Genomic DNA, 16,328 nt, shown 5'->3' with positions numbered 1-16,328 from the left:
CGTTTATGCATTCGGCACATGCTTTACTGTAAAAAATTGCAAAACTTGGTTTTGCAAGTCAATTCTACATACTCTTAAGTTTTGACTAAGTTGAAATGGTTCAACTTATATTTTTATGTTACTTTAACTGTTACTTTAACAAATTATGTTGATTTGACAAAAATGCTGTAAGTGTTGTATTCAAAGCAAGCTATACATTTTATCAGTATGTGTGATCCATGGGGTTGAACCTTTCCAATGCTAACGCACTTCTCTAACAAGTCAGCTACATAAAAAAGCAAAAAAATGACAGCTCACACCCAAAGCTAAAATGATCCAAAAGCAAAGTTGCTAAACGAAAAGTTAAAACAGAGTTGGAGGATAAAGAGGAATATAAATCCAGTGCTGTGAGTGATAAAACATCAGGCAATAATGTGATCATACTGTACTTACATCACTGACATGCTGTACTACATCTACTCATTCATATCTCTAAAAGAATAGATGGCAGCTATGTATACATTTTAAAAGATCTCTTGGAGAACAAAGAGAAAAGATTTGTTGAGAAACATCACACTTACCACTGTACTGGAGTCTTACATGCGGCTTTTATCTTTTCAAAGTGTGCGATAGAGGAAGAAAGTTTTCTAGAGAGCTCAGAGAACAATACACGCTGCTCTGAGTCGAGGAGTGACCGCAGACATCCATCATACAGACGACTGGCCAGCGGAGGAGGATATATGACACGACACATATACTGCAGGCGGAGCTCCAAACACACACACACACACACACTCTCTCTCTCTCTCTCTCTCTCTCTCTCTCTCTCTCTCTCTCTCTCTCTCTCTCTCTCTCTCTCTCTCTTTCCAGCTGTAAGACAGTCATCTACACTTACACAAGTTACTCAGGGCAAATACTGTAACCATAATTAATAAACGTCTACCTCTATTCAGATCAAGCATACGTAAGGATGACTGACTGTGACTCTGATCGAGTCCATGTGCTGTGAAATTGTTATTTGGAAATACTGTACATTTGATTCTGATGGAGTGAAATTACATCAAGTTTTCACTAGCTATGTTTTTACAGATACTCTGCATATACTCTAGACCAGGGGTCTCCAAACCTTTTGTGAGCAAGGACTATCACACTTGATAAAACAACCTGGAGGGCTACTTTTTTGAGTCTACTCAAATCTTTTGCTTTTTAATTTACTTGTTGATATGTTTTATCTTTGTTTAAAATGTTAACATACATAAAAGAAGCCAAGCTAATATAAAAATATGAAATAAATAAATATTAAAGTTGAGGCTATTAATAGAATGTGCATTGGCGGGCACCTCACAGATGTTGGAGACAACTGCTGTAGACAATTAAATTTATTTTAAGAACTGGTACTTTTTGGATTATGACATTTTTATGACAAGAAACAGAATTTTTACTAATTGTCATTACTGTAATACAAACACAAACAGGTGATTCTCGCCAAATTAGACTTGCGAGGTGTCATGAAACATTTTGATAATAAAAGTAAATGCTATCAAAATAAGAAGCATAGAGTTATAAGCATCTTTTCATGTACTATTTTGCCCATGATTTCAAATGACATCATAAAAAACAATTTTGTTGTTTTTTCCAAATTTAAGGGGAACATTTTCATTACCGCAATGTGTCCATGACTGGATTTGGGTTCTTTAAAATGGTTTGACATGATTATTAAAAAAAAAATCAAAAAAATAAAAAGCTTAAATGCATGTTATAAAACGGGCGGATCTGGTTCTTCATTCTGATTGGTTGAAACACGTTCTAAGCCGTGATAAAATACACCGGTAACCTCAGGGTTCAGACCACATTACATAATTATCACTGCGCCACTGTTGCTGCGTATTGATTTATGAAAATAAACAACAGTGTCTTTAATCATATTTTTAATTTGTTTACAATTGCACAATTGATGGCGATATCCAGATAACGGTCAATAAATATTGTTGAGTCATCTCGTCGATAAAGAGAAAACGTTGTCTGAAGAGTTTATAACTCAAGTTCATACGTCCGCTATTATCCACTGGGTGGCGATCTTACCCAACTTAAACACTGACGCATTCACTCAACACTGAAAACACAGCGGGTAAGTTTTGATGGCTTTGAATCTGATCTCTTACATAAGTTCTTCACAAAAATGGAATTATCTCTGCTTTTAGCTAAAAAATTTGAGAGGTGATAAGAGAACAAATGAAGGTAGGATGAAACGTTTTTTGGTTGTTTTTGTGTGAAAGCGGATGGTCTGTTCTTTCATTTGATATTTTATGTTTATTAAAAGAAGATAATTTTTCTGCAAGGCATAAAACTAAAACTGGGTGGCAACTTAAAAAAAAAAAACGCTGACGGGGAAAGAGTTCGGCATGCTTCCAAGCATATTTGATCATCACTTCAACAGTTGCACAATATCAATGTAAATCAATGTGAATGGTGATTTATAAAATAAACACCACAGTCTTAAATCATATTTTCATTGTGTCTTTACTGCATCTGTGTTGGTTGGGAACTGCGCTCTGTTTCAGTCACACTTGATTCTGAGGAACTACTTTGTTTGGCGGAAGAGTAATATTTGTACTAATATTATTACAACTTATTTGTGTTTTATTTTATAAAATCCCTCTAACGTTATGCATATGAAGTAACCGTTTTATAAACGCAATAAACCCCCTCGAAGCAGTGGGGTTACAGTGCATTTTATAACAGCTAAGGGGGTTTTAGGCACTCCGCTTCGCGTCGTGCCTAACAACGCCCCTTAGCTGTTATAAAATGCACTGGTAACCCACTGCTTCTTGGGGTTTATTGCTTTATTATACTATAAACATTTACAGTAAAGAAACATGTGGAATTTGGTGATCATTGGTAAATGTAGTGACAATAATATGAAATATAAATGTGTCCAAGACCAATTTTCTAATCCTCCGCAACAATTTTCAATCATTGTTTAAGCCCTAAAGAAACTATCATTTAAAAAAAAAATGTTGGATGGGACATAATTGACTGGGACATAATTGACTGTGACACTCAAGATGGCTACAAGGTATTTTTTCTCTCCAGATAAAAGTTAAAAAAAGTAAAAAGTTTTAAAAAGTTTTTCATAGTACCTAGACAACTTTTTAGTTCTCATTACCGAAACATGAGTTTGTAAATGCATATATATATATATAATGTAATATCATTTTGCGGTAATGATAATTTTTCGATAATGATAATCTAAAAAATTTAAATAATTCTATAGGAAATATTTTTTAAATCCTCTAAAAATAACGATTATAGTAAGTTCATAAGAAGAAATCTTATATGTGCAAAAAATTGGCCTCAAGGCCTTTTTAAAAATTCTGATGCTGGACACCTTCTAAACCTGGATTTTGTATGAATCACCCAAACATGTTTTTAGCTCTTATATTGGAGAACAGAGGATGTTTTTACACCTAGTTCATTTAAGCCCTCCAAACACTGTCGGAGCAGTTCGGTGTACTGTACGTGAACAAAGCAAGTGACCTCAGACCCCCCTTAAGTCCGGAGGTGGTCGGAGTACGGTTCGCTTTTGGGTTCTTTTTGACATGACAAAAACAATAAGGTCCTGGTCCACTTCATGTGTCATTTTGACATATTAAAAAGCTGGGGTATGAGTTCTTATGAAGTTGTGATGTGAATAAAAAAGGGTCTGAAATCACTTCAGTTCTGAAGAGAACCAAAAAAAGAACTGGGTCCTCTTTTGAGTCCGCTATATTGTAAACACCAAAAGGACTGAGGTCACACTTGGCTAGTTCCTTTTCTGGCTAACTTTAAGTGAACTGGGTTTGGTTCTTGTAAAATGAACTATAGGTGAAAACACCCAGAGACTCTCAGATGAGGCCAAGCTGCAGAGTCACATGTGACCAGCAGAGGACAGCAGACAGCAAGTGTTTCACAGTAAAGCTAAACTGATATTTTGTTAATTTCCTATTGTAAATATATTACAAATTTATTTAGCATTAGTAATATGTGTTGCTAAGGACTTCATTTGGACAACTTTAAAAGGCGATTTTCTCAATATTTAAATTTTTTGCACCCTCATATTTCAGACTTACAAATAGTTGTATCTCGGCCAAATATCCTCTTTCTCCTATCCTAACAAACCATAAATCAACGAAAAGCTTATTTATTTAGCTTTCAGGTGTTGAATAAATCTCAATTGAAAAAAAATAACTCTTATGAGTGGTCCATGGTTACATATGAAAACTGTGATAACCAAGATGCAATGCCCTGGTATCCAAAAACTCCAGCAATGAGGCTGTGGAATTGTGTATATGGTATTCCTCATAAAATGTAAATATCTAGTACACATAAATACTTAGGTTTCTGTCTGCTAACGTGTGCTGAACTGATAAATCAAGAGTTTATCAATCAACAGACTTCAGATTCACATCTGAACTGAAGCACAAGATCTTCTGCAGCCTCTGATCTCAGATCTGTGCAGGTCCACATCAAGAGGTAACCGTGTCTCTCTGTGCGTTTGGATGTTATTAGATCAGTGACAGTAAAGATTACAGTCCACAGCAGATGGCCGGATGAAGGTAATTCAGCATGTGTGTGTGTGCGCGTGGACAGGAGGGCATTGCCAGAAAGGGCATTTTTTACACACCGGTGGATAGCGGAGAAACTGAACCCGTGTGTCTATCGGTCTTATCTTTGGATTTCACATTTCACTGGGTCTTCAAATCCTCTCGGTCTTCCACTGCATTAGTTGACAGAACTGAACTCCGGACCACTGGTGACCACTTAAACCAGTCACAGAGTCTAAAACACTAACAGCTTGTGTTACACAGGATTTTTGTTTGTATATCATTTGTAAACGTGCTCTTTCTGCACCATTTACTGTAACTAAGCTGCAAAGGCGAGACATTGAGAAATTCTGCATGATTTTGATGTCACAAACACATTTGCATAAGACCACCCACATTTCAATCACTGTTCAGTGTTCTGCATCCCTGCAGAGGAATGAGAGTCTGAAATAAATTAATTAATGGATGATAACCAATAATCATAAAAGTAATTTATGTGCGATTAAGTTTTAAAGCAACATTTTACTTTTACTTTTTAGAAGCCTCAATGAAAATCCTCACTCAGGAATAATTCACATTACTGATATAAAATGTGAATTTGTTTAATGTTGGATTTTAAGGAATAACATGTAAATAAGCAGTTTTGGTGCAAGAAAACCTTAATTTAAAGGTTTGCATACCATAACAGGTGCATTTCAGGGAAAACATGTAGAGTTTGGCTGATTTAATAATGAATCGAAGATTAAAATAACTAATCCTACCTAATCTTTTTGGGAAAAACTAAATGATTGACCAAAGGTTTTGACTTTTTGGTTTGTTTGTCAAATCCAGTCATGCAAAAGGACACGCCCATAACATACAGTACACAAACGTGATTTTTTCGGACAGTGAATATCTGTGGTTCTCTTGGGGTCATAAGCCTCATGTAGGTCATCTTCGGTAAAACAAAATGAAATTTTGACTATGAACTTCTTGTGCCCTTCTGTGCCCACACAGCCGACAGCAGAACCCAGCTTAGCAGGGCACAGATGTGCAACCTCAATTCATCATAGTCTCTCCATTGTTTAGCTTTAATTCCCCCCTCTTAAAAATCACATTTGATTCAGTCGTTTGGCAGATGTCGTGACATTCGAGTGTTAAACACAATATTGCCAATCATTGTGCAAATTACTGTTTAGTGTTTACCAGTGCATTTCGACAGGACAGCAGATGGTTCACATACATCATTACTTTGTGTTCCCAAGTCCTGCTGTTAATTTGCCACACTGTAAATAATAATACGGTAAGCCAACACGATCCATATACTGTACAGTTTTGCAATACTATTTATATTCACAACAGGTCCACTATGAAGAGTTTTATTTTGATAATTTTAAAGTTGTATGTTTCTGTGTTGTTTATCAGTTATGTTTCTCTCCGGTTCATATTAAAAGCCCTGAACAGAAGACGTTGATGTTCTTGTACTTTTAAAGGGCCAATATTCCACATTATTTGGTGTATTTGGTGTAATGCAAAGTGTTCGCGTGGTTTATGTTTCAAAATTTTTCATATACTGTACATTATTGTTGCACCTCTATGCTCTACCTTTCTGAAACGTGGTAATTTGTACAATTAGCCAGCTATTGTGTTATGATTGGTCGAAAACATCAAGTGTGTAAACGGAAATGTGAAGCTCCTTACCATGTTTGGAAGATCAGTTCCCAAAAGCAATGGTGAAAGGAGATAATATTGTCTTTACTACGTTATCAATATGAAACTTTAATATTTGCAACTTTACAGACCAGAGAGCTTTTGACACAAAGGAAACATGAAATCGTGTCATATGACTCCTTTAAGTCTGTCACCGCCATTGACGAGTTATCTTGTCAATTAAGAGAAAACATTTGCATGCAAAAAACGTGTTTCTGATGACTACTTATAGTTATTTGTAATGCGCACTTACCCAATTTATAAAAAACTAAAGCAAAAAACTATTTATTAATTTTACACTCCGTGTATGTTTTGATTATCGTTCCAAATAAAGATAATAAATGATATTCGCTTAAACTCTGATTCAGGTAAAATATCAGTGCTGGTGCTACTAGATCTTAGTGCTGCCTTTGACACAGTAGATCACATCATACTCTTACATAGACTGGAAAACTGGGTAGGGCTCTCTGGGATGGTTCTCAAATGGTTTAAAACATACCTACAAGGAAGAGGTTACTATGTGAACATAGGTAACCATAAATCTGAGTGGACATCCATGACATGTGGAGTCCCACAGGGTTCAATTCTTGCACCGCTTCTGTTTAATTTGTATATGCTCCCACTTGGTCAAATAATGAAAAAGAACCAAATTGCTTACCACAGCTATGCAGATGACACCCAGATATACTTAGCCCTGTCACCCAATGACTACAGCCCCATTGACTCTCTATGTAAATGCATTGATGAAATTAACTGTTGGATGCGTCAAAACTTCCTCCAGTTAAACAAAGACAAAACCGAAGTCATTGTATTTGGAAATAAAGATGAAACTCTCAAAGTTAACACATACCTTGACTCTAGGGGTCTAAAGACACAAAATAAAGTCAGAAATCTTGGTGTAATTTTAGAGTCTGACCTTAATTTCAGTAGTCACGTGAAAGCGATAAGCAAATCAGCTTACTACCATCTCAGAAATATTGCCAGAATTAGATGTTTTGTCTCAAGACAGGACTTAGAGAAACTTGTTCATGCTTTCATCACCAGCAGGGTGGATTACTGCAATGGACTCCTTACGGGGATCCCCAAAAAGACCATTAGACAGCTGCAGCTCATACAGAACGCTGCTGCCAGAATTCTGACCAGAACCAAAAAATCTGAGCACATCACTCCAGTCCTCAGGTCCTTACACTGGCTTCCTGTTACATTTAGAATAGATTTTAAAGTATTGTTACTCGTTTATAAATCACTTCATGGCTTAGGACCCAAATACATGACAGATATGCTAACTGAATATAAACCTAACAGATTACTCAGATCATTAGGATCCGGTCAGTTAGAAATACCAAGGGTTCACTCAAAACAAGGTGCATCAGCATTTAGCTTTTATGCCACCTCTAGCTGGAATCAACTTCCAGAAGAGATCAGATGTGCTTCAACAGTAAACACTTTTAAATCTAGATTAAAAACACACCTGTTTAACTCTGCATTTACTGAATGAGCACTGTGCTGCTTCACACTGACTGCACCTTTAACTCAAGTCACTTTTACTCCTGTTTTATTCTTTTTAACATTTTAAACTGTTTTATTAAAATCACATTTATTTTCTTTAATTGTTATTTTAAATTCTCATGTATCTTTGTCTTTATTGTGATCTTATCGTGTAAATCTTATTTTTACTTTTTCTTTTTCTTTTTTTATATATTGTTTTCTCATTTCTGTGTAAAGCACTTTGAATGACCTCTGTGTATGAAATGTGCTATACAAATAAACTTGCCTTGCCTTGCCTTGCCTTGCCTAAATCTGATCTCTAATGCTGCGTTCAGACCAGCCACGGTAGAGGCGTCAATCGTGAGTGATTTCAATGTTAAGTCAATGTAAAGACGCGTTGACGCGCGTCTATAGGTCTCGCGGCGCAAATGAGGCGTTTAGTGTGGCGCGGTAGACACGATTCTGCCTTGTTCGCGCGAATGGTGCAAATTGAGTGTTGCCGCGGGAAACACGCAACTTCAAAATGTTTTATTTTGGAGGAAAAACGTGCGGCGTTAACCAATCAGGAGCTTCCTCTAGTAGTGATGTGGTTACAGGAAGCGAGCGGAGTTGCAGAAGCCCCTCCCATGACATGAATTTCTGTGTGATATCTTGATAACTAGAATTTTATGCGCGAACGAAGCGAGTAAACTCCAAATGTTCAAGCGGCAAACTAGGCGCGGTAAACGCAAATTTGACGCCTCAAACGCGGCTGGTATGAACACACAGTAACAAAGTTCCTTCACAAAAATTCAATTATTTCAGCTTTTTGCTAAAAAAATTTGTATTTTTGGAAAAATACCCATATTTAAGTGTTAATAAGCAGAGAAAAAAATTATAGATAGGAGGAAACTTTTTTTCCCCATTTTGTTTGCTTGTTTGTTTATTGTTTGTTTGAAAGCAGTGGGTCTGTTCTTTCATTTGATATATTTGTATGTTTATATAATTTTTTAGAAGAAAATTGTCTTGGAAGGCATTTTGTGAAACTTTTATAAAAATCACAAAAAATGCTGGCGGGGAATGAGTTAATGGCATGCAGGTTTCAAGACCACCTACTGTCTGTGTGCGTTTATAACTCTCATCTTCTGTTTCACAACATTTACAATCTACTGATTGAAGACTTGTTTACAATGTTTACCTTACAATAGCATCGACAGAATGGGTTTTGATTGCAACCTTTTGTTGTCACGTATTGTGATGTATACAAAATGGCGGCCTCTGAGTAAAAATACTTTATTAAAGTTTATTAAAACTATGACATAGCCTATGTACCGTTTTATTTTTACATTCATATAGCCAATCCCAGTGTTAATCTATTATGCCATACATTTGTTTATAGTCGAGTGACCCTTTAACAAGAACAAATATAGGACAGAATCTGAGTTTATTCATTGGCTCCTGACTAAACCCCAAAAAAAGAGTTGTTTTATTTTAAAGAAAGTTTATGATTTTTTTCCTTTAAAATAATAATGTGCCCTATCACAATGAAAGTGAAACTGTGTATTAAGAAAGTGAACAGGGTTTTGACTGTAATAGCAACAAATCATAAATACTTTATAGTAACAGCTCTGATTGTAAATAACACAACGGCTGATTCATAGGCGACACTGCTGTGATCATGTCATCCTCTCGGGCAGCAGCGTATCGTCTGATCATTCTGTCTAATGAGGGCAGACAGCTAAGTGGACTCTGACAGGTCTCTAGAGGAACACGAGGTTAAACAGACGCGCCTCTTTGTAGCCAGCTGTCACTCACTAAAACACTCAAGACACACAGTCACACACGGCCAGCTCTAAAATACAATGAGGATTGCCTGCAAAAACTTAAAACACATTTTGGAAAAAAACTGATCGCATGACATTTAAAGGCACAATTTGTAGGATTTTCATCACTAGAGGTCGCTACTTCACAATGACACAATAACAAAATTGAAGCTTAATGAAGTTATAAAGGAAAGTGAAATGATGTTAAATGTTGTTTTCACAATCCAGAGACGTATGGAATTCACGAATTATGTTCATGGATGAGGTAATGAATTAATGTTTCATTACCTGTACGTTTGATTACATTATTTTATGCAATTGTAATGAATTAGCTGCAATGCACAAAAGTTGCGTGTTAGATGCTGAATTACCACCACTTCCGCGTTTGACCAAACTGAAGATATACTAACTCTTTCCCAGCTATTGACAAGTTATCTCATTAATTAAGAGAAAACGCTTCCCTGCCAATGACGCGTTTTTACGGCAATCCATATTTCTGCTTTATTCCACTAGGTGGCGCTCTTTCAAAACTAAAGTGTCCATGGATTCAAAAACAGTAAAAACTGCCTGTATGTTTTGATTATTTCTCCGAATCTGATCCCTAGCAAAAGTTTTCTCAGCTTTTGCTCAAAATTTAGTATTTTTTAAGGAAACCTGTTTGAGAGGCAATAAGAAAGGTAGGATGAAATGTTTTTTTAAAGCAGAGGGTCTGTTCTTTTATTTGATATTGTATGTTTATATATTTAAAGAAGAACATTTTCTCGAAGGCATTAAACTTTTGTGAAAATTATTAAAAAATGCTGGTGCTGGCTAGCAACATAAAAAAAAAACGCTGGCGGGGAAAGAGTTAATATTAAGTCACTAAAAAGGGCGACGATTACAAGGGAGACAAGGGAAGAGCCATTATTTAAAAAAGGGATATCTCAGGATTTACAAATCCTTAGGAGCTTTCAGGATATTGTAGGTACACAACTCCATATATCCCACTGTGCAAGTGTTTTTTGGATATCTTATTTACAAAAATTTTACATATCGTGACCTTATCACTCAAATACGTTTTGTTCAAATATGAGCTTACTGCTGCTTACTACAACATTAATGACTTTACCCTGACAAAATAACATAGGTTTTGTTTTTAGAAACAATTATACAAATCACATCCAGCTCACTTCATTATTGTAGGCTGCTTACCAAAAATGAGAACTGACTGAAGGAGTGAAGAATCATACATTGATAATAGCACTGCCTAAATCTTAGGTTCAAGCTTTTACCACATCACTGCCCAGCTCACTGAAATCAACTAAATTTATAACATCACAGAAATATGAATCCTTTAATAGCAGAGCAAACTAAAATCTATTCACAATTCATTGGAATAATCACACAGAAAGGGACCTTTTCATTAGAATTCCTGAAAACAGATGGAGGTTTATCCCAGTCCCTGGAGAACATTATAATTCAGAGGAGATGCTTTTTAATTACCCACGGTTGAATGATCTGGTATTCCCATGGAGACGATTGGTTATCCACACAAACCGGCTTAACTACACAAATCAACTAAACCTTTCTGAGCTCTCACCTGTCCACGGTGACTCTAATGCCAACTAGAACCAAAACTGCTGTCAGTCATCCCAAAACCAATTTACCCTCAGCATCTGACCCACATAAAGTCAGCCCACCTCACAATCTATTGTGATAGTCTGAATTAAGATTTAATCATCTCTTCTCTAAAACCCGCCTGTAGGTTCCCGAGAGATCTAAAGTTACACAACTGAAACTTGACCTGAAGATAACAAACCCAGCAGGCAACCATACTTTTAACGTCTTAAACCAGCTTTTATGAATGAAGGAATTAGGCAACAAAATTAGACAGCATCTCATTTAAGAAACCTCGGCAGATCATTCAAACGAAATTCGTAAGATGACACAATGAAATGACATCTGCAAGCTAACATTTACAAGTTTGTGTAGAAATATACAGTAAGTTAAAAAATAAGAAAAAAATAGAGAGAGTTTACTATTAAAGGGCACATATTATGCCCATTTTTACAAGATGTAATACAAGTCTCAGGTTGTGTTTGGAAATTTCAGCTAAAAATACCCCACAGATCATTTACAGATCACAGCTTTTATGTGTGTACCTTTAAAATGCAAATGAGCTACAGCTCCTTATTCCCTTACTAACATACAGTGAGAGCTTTTGGTTAAAAATAGATGTGATACCTGTGAATACAGTCTGAGAGAATATTATATTTAGCCACATTAGCACTACAGCATGCTAACAAAAACATTTAGATAAGCTTTTGGGTAAAATTAACCAGTCAGTCAGTGGCCATGGGCGGGCTTTGTTTGTGTGATGTCACATTAACAAAGAATCAAAACAGCATGTCTCCTTTGGTTTAATGGGGATTAAACAAAATAAAGAGGGTGGATTTTTTTTATTTATGTCCAAAAACCTTGTTAAAGTGGATTTTGCATAATATGTGCAATTAACTAGTCATTGGATTTTATTAATAATATACAGCAATGTCCCCAAACACTAAACTGATATTTGGTTATTGGATTAAATATCAGTTTAGTCATTGCTTTGGGACATTGTGTTGCTTATGCATTAAAGCAAAAGTCATGTTCACTAAACATTGATTTTAAGTGTATAAATATGATAAATACAAATTAACATTGCTTCAGCGTGGCAGAAGTTTAGATCCATACGACTTCAGTTTGATCTCAATCTACAATAAAGAGCTCACACCAGGATTAAGGGAATTTGAAGCGAACATGTATTTGATGAACGTGTATGTGCTGAGAGTATTCGGTTTATATTATTATCTAATTTTTGACAAAGGTGGCGTATAGCGGCTTTTGCATGTAAGCTGCTTAAATACACAAAATCTTTTTACTTTAAAAAAAAAAAAACTCAACGCACTCGCTCTATCACACCATCTTTAACACTTTGACACTGCACTCAGGAACCGTCTGGTTACACAAGATCCTTCTAGCGGCTGTCATCACATTTAACACTGACCTCAGACTTCCTGATTTATCTAACATTTATTTCTATCCTGCCTCAGAGAACACATTTGTACAAAATGTGCAAATAAAAACAAAAAATGACACAAAGTATATACTTTATTACAGTAATCTGTGCAAATGCCTTTGACACTTGCTGATAATGATACGTCAGTATAACATCTGATCTGACAAAAAGATCGAAGAACACTGAAGCAGAAGACACAAATTAATATTTGTGTTCTCAAAACTTTTCAAAACATTCTCAAAACTTTTGGTCACGGCTGGACATTCTGGAGGGTTTAAAAACAGAAATGTAAACAAATCAATTCTTCCCATATATTCCCAATAATGAATCGGCATGTGATGCCTGGGTTCAGTACGCATCATGAATCATGAAACAGATTGATTTTTCCAGTCGATGTGGGGACAACCTCCTCATGTGGGTAATTTAAGGTCGGTTGACCAAGTGTCAGATTTTCAGACCCAGCGGAGTGCTGCTTTCAGCCCAGTCGATATATACTGATTCAGGATCTGGCTCCACCAACACAAGAGACCAGTTAGACAACCAGTTAAAGTAAACGGGAAAACTTGCTGACGCACAAAAAAAACAACCACACTGGTAGGACATTCAATAGGACAGCCAGCATGAAAACGCATTTAAAAGAAATTAAATTCTTCATTACCTCTCTGAAAGATACATTTTAGTGTTTAATGATCCATCGTGCTGAGCTGTGATGTTGCAAATTAAACATTTACTATTTACAGACATAAATAATCAAACATCATTTAAATTCCACAGCTAAATAAGACAGAGGAAATTCCCAGATTCACTACTACATCGAATGCTATCTTCATTTAAAATGGAGCAGACAATAGTGATGATATGCAAAACTCGAATATATTTTTTACATCCTAAAGGCCAAAGTATGGTCTATTTTTTACGGGTACTGTACACGCACTGCCGGATTTTTAAACCCCGGGTACGTGTAGGTCGCGCATGCACCTGCGCCTGCAGAGGAATGTAGTATGTTGCTCATGAGATGCATTGCATTTTGTCGCAATGTACATGTGCCAAATGTCTGTGTACACGTACGAGTCAAATAAACTACAGTTTGCAAGGCTGTGCGTTGCGTTCGACCGTGCGCATACATTCACATACACGTAAATAAACAGACTATACTCCGGGCTTAAAAATCAAATCACAGAAATTTTCAATCTGAATCCCACTGCAGTCAGACAGACATCTATCTGGTCTGATCTGCGGTCTCTATGTTTGTATATCAATCCCATCTTCAATAAAAGCAGCACCGATGGGCAGATTGAGATCTCAATTACCCTGCTGAGATTCACTCATCCTGCTCTTAATCTACTCGTTCACCATCTTCACTCCTCTACAGCTACTCGTTTTGTTTTCTTTTTTCCATTTCAATCCTTTAAGCAGACAAAGCCACCAAACAAGGGAATCAAATATTTGTAAGATTTATTGTTTGAGAAAATCCTCCTTTGCTTTATGTTATAGGTCATGGATAGAAGGAATCATCTGCTGGAAACATGCAAGGTCTCAGACTTACTGTCTGCTGGGCTTGAGGATATTTTTGACAGAGGAGAATCTTAATAACATCCCTGTCAGTCGTTTTCCCCTCATTTCTCATTTTCTAATAAAACTCTCGATGTGCATTTCCGTACTGAGAAGATCTCTCACAGCCGGAGCTCGGCGCTGAATCAGGGCAGACCAAACTAAACATTAAAGTTTGGTTAAACTGAATATCTTACACGCTTTTAACTATAATGGCCAGTTTGTGGTATTGTGGCTGAACTAAATGAAGTGACCTCAAAAATAACCAAAAAAAGTCCAAATGACAGGTTTTCTATACAAACAACAAACATAAGTGAAATCAGTGATAATTTACATACACTGACAGAAATAAAGGTCCAAAAGCTGTAACTGGGACAGTACTCTTTAAAAACGTCCTAACTGTATGTACAATTTAGGTACAGATATGTACCTTTAAGAAGTGTTGTAGTCGAGGTCACCTGAACGGAGACCAAGACAAGACCAAGACTTTCAGGGGCCAAGACCAAGATAAGACCGAGAACAAAGACAGCTGAGACAAAGACAAGTCCAAGACTTTGAGGGGTCAAGACCAAGACAAGACCGAAAACAAAGACAGCTGAGACCAAGACAAGACCGAGAACAAAGACAGCTGAGACCAAGACAAGACCAAGACTTTGAGGGCCAAAACTAAGACAAGACCGAGAACAAAGACAGCCGAGACAAGATCAAGAACAAAGACAGCCGAGACCATTTCAACATTTGAAGTGGATCAAAAACATTCATCAAAGTTGTCTTAAGACAAGAACGGTTATTGTTTTTTAGAAAACTTTTAAGAAAGTTTTGTTACACTTCAAATGTTGACTAGTGTATTTTTTTGGACTATACCTTTTTATCTTATACCGGCACAACAGTAACAAAAGAAATCAAATAAGAAATAATCAATGATTGCTTTTAAAGCAGAAGTTTTTTTTCTCTCCCTTTCTGTCTACTTTTTTTCCCCTTACTTGTATTGTAATGAAATTTGTTATTATGTTGATTTAATGTAATTAGATGCTCAAATAAACTAATAAACTAAACTAAACTAATGATGTAAACACAAAAATCAGACAATGCACCAGCAATTTAGTGTAATTCCCTAAGTTGTGGTCTTGACCGGTCTTGAAATAAAATCCTGAGACCAATAAGTCTGAGACAAAGATGGGACCGAGACCAAGATGGGACTGAGACCAAACACAGTCGAGACCGAGACAAGACCAAGAAGATAATAAAAAAATGGTCTTGGTACCTGTCTTAAAGAGCACCAATTATCCGATTCATGATTTTACTTTTTTTTATGTGTAAGTGTGTATTAACTCTTTCCCCGCCATTGACGAGATATCTCGTCAATTAAGAGAAAACGCTTCCCCGCCAATGACGAGATTTTCAGTCTTTCCGCAATACCGCTATTATCCACCAGGTGGCGCCCTTCCGCAACTTTTTAAAACCGGAAGTATTGCCCTATGGCAAGCTGCTGCATGTCCGTGTCTGTTTTAAAGATCGCTCTGAATATGATCTCTATGAAAAGTCCATCACAAAAATGGAATTATCTCTGCTTTTTGCTCAAAATATGGTGTTTTTGCAAAAACCTACCCATATTCAAAAGCTGATTGCAAATGAACCACTAAAGGTAGGATGAAACGGTTTTTTTTGTTTGAAAGCAGAGGGTCTGTTCTCTCATTTGGTATATTGTATGTTTATTTATTTAAAGAAGAACATTTTCTGGAAGGCATTAAACTTTGGTGAAAATCATGAAAAACGCTGGCGCTGGCTGGCAACTTTTTAAAAAAATGCTGGCGGTGAAAGAGTTAATACATATGCAAAAGGTACAAACCCCAAAGTAAACAACGGCGCAAGTTATCGTCTCCAATGTAAATCTCTTTTCTTCAGGCATGTGATTGGCTAAGGACAAAAAAGCAGGAAAATATATTGAGACCCCCCCCCACACACGCCAATCAAACTGGTGGCGGATCTATACGGATAGTAAAGCAGGACCCATCCCATAACAACTTATTTGAACAAAAAAACACATTTTAATTTATTTTACAGCTAGATGTGCAACATGCAACTTTTTTGTACAGTATGACACATAACAACTTATTTGGTGGATGTGTAACAGTGGGAATCAAAAGCAAGTGTCTTGTCCACTGCTCCATCACCACCTCTCTCTATAACAACAACCTT

At 36.4% G+C, this 16,328-nt stretch overlaps 1 protein-coding gene across 3 annotated transcripts in view; it reads right to left on the bottom strand.

The window, feature by feature from the left end:
* sash1b (SAM and SH3 domain containing 1b) overlaps window positions 1–16,328 on the bottom strand; it is an 87,071-nt gene that overhangs the window by 26,143 nt on the left and 44,600 nt on the right. Inside the window, exon 1 of one of the 3 annotated variants that reach the window (XM_065254407.1) lies at window positions 561–706. The exons of the other annotated variants lie outside the window; for them this stretch is intronic. The gene's annotated coding sequence lies outside the window, so the exon portion shown is untranslated. Of the gene's footprint in view, window positions 1–560; window positions 707–16,328 lie in introns of those variants that run through there. 3 annotated transcript variants of the gene reach the window in all.

This window comes from Paramisgurnus dabryanus, chromosome 17 (genome assembly GCF_030506205.2).
Source record: "Paramisgurnus dabryanus chromosome 17, PD_genome_1.1, whole genome shotgun sequence".
Taxonomy (NCBI): domain Eukaryota; kingdom Metazoa; phylum Chordata; class Actinopteri; order Cypriniformes; family Cobitidae; genus Paramisgurnus; species Paramisgurnus dabryanus.
Note: the sequence above shows the minus strand (reverse complement) of the source record. Positions and strands in the feature narration are given on the sequence as shown.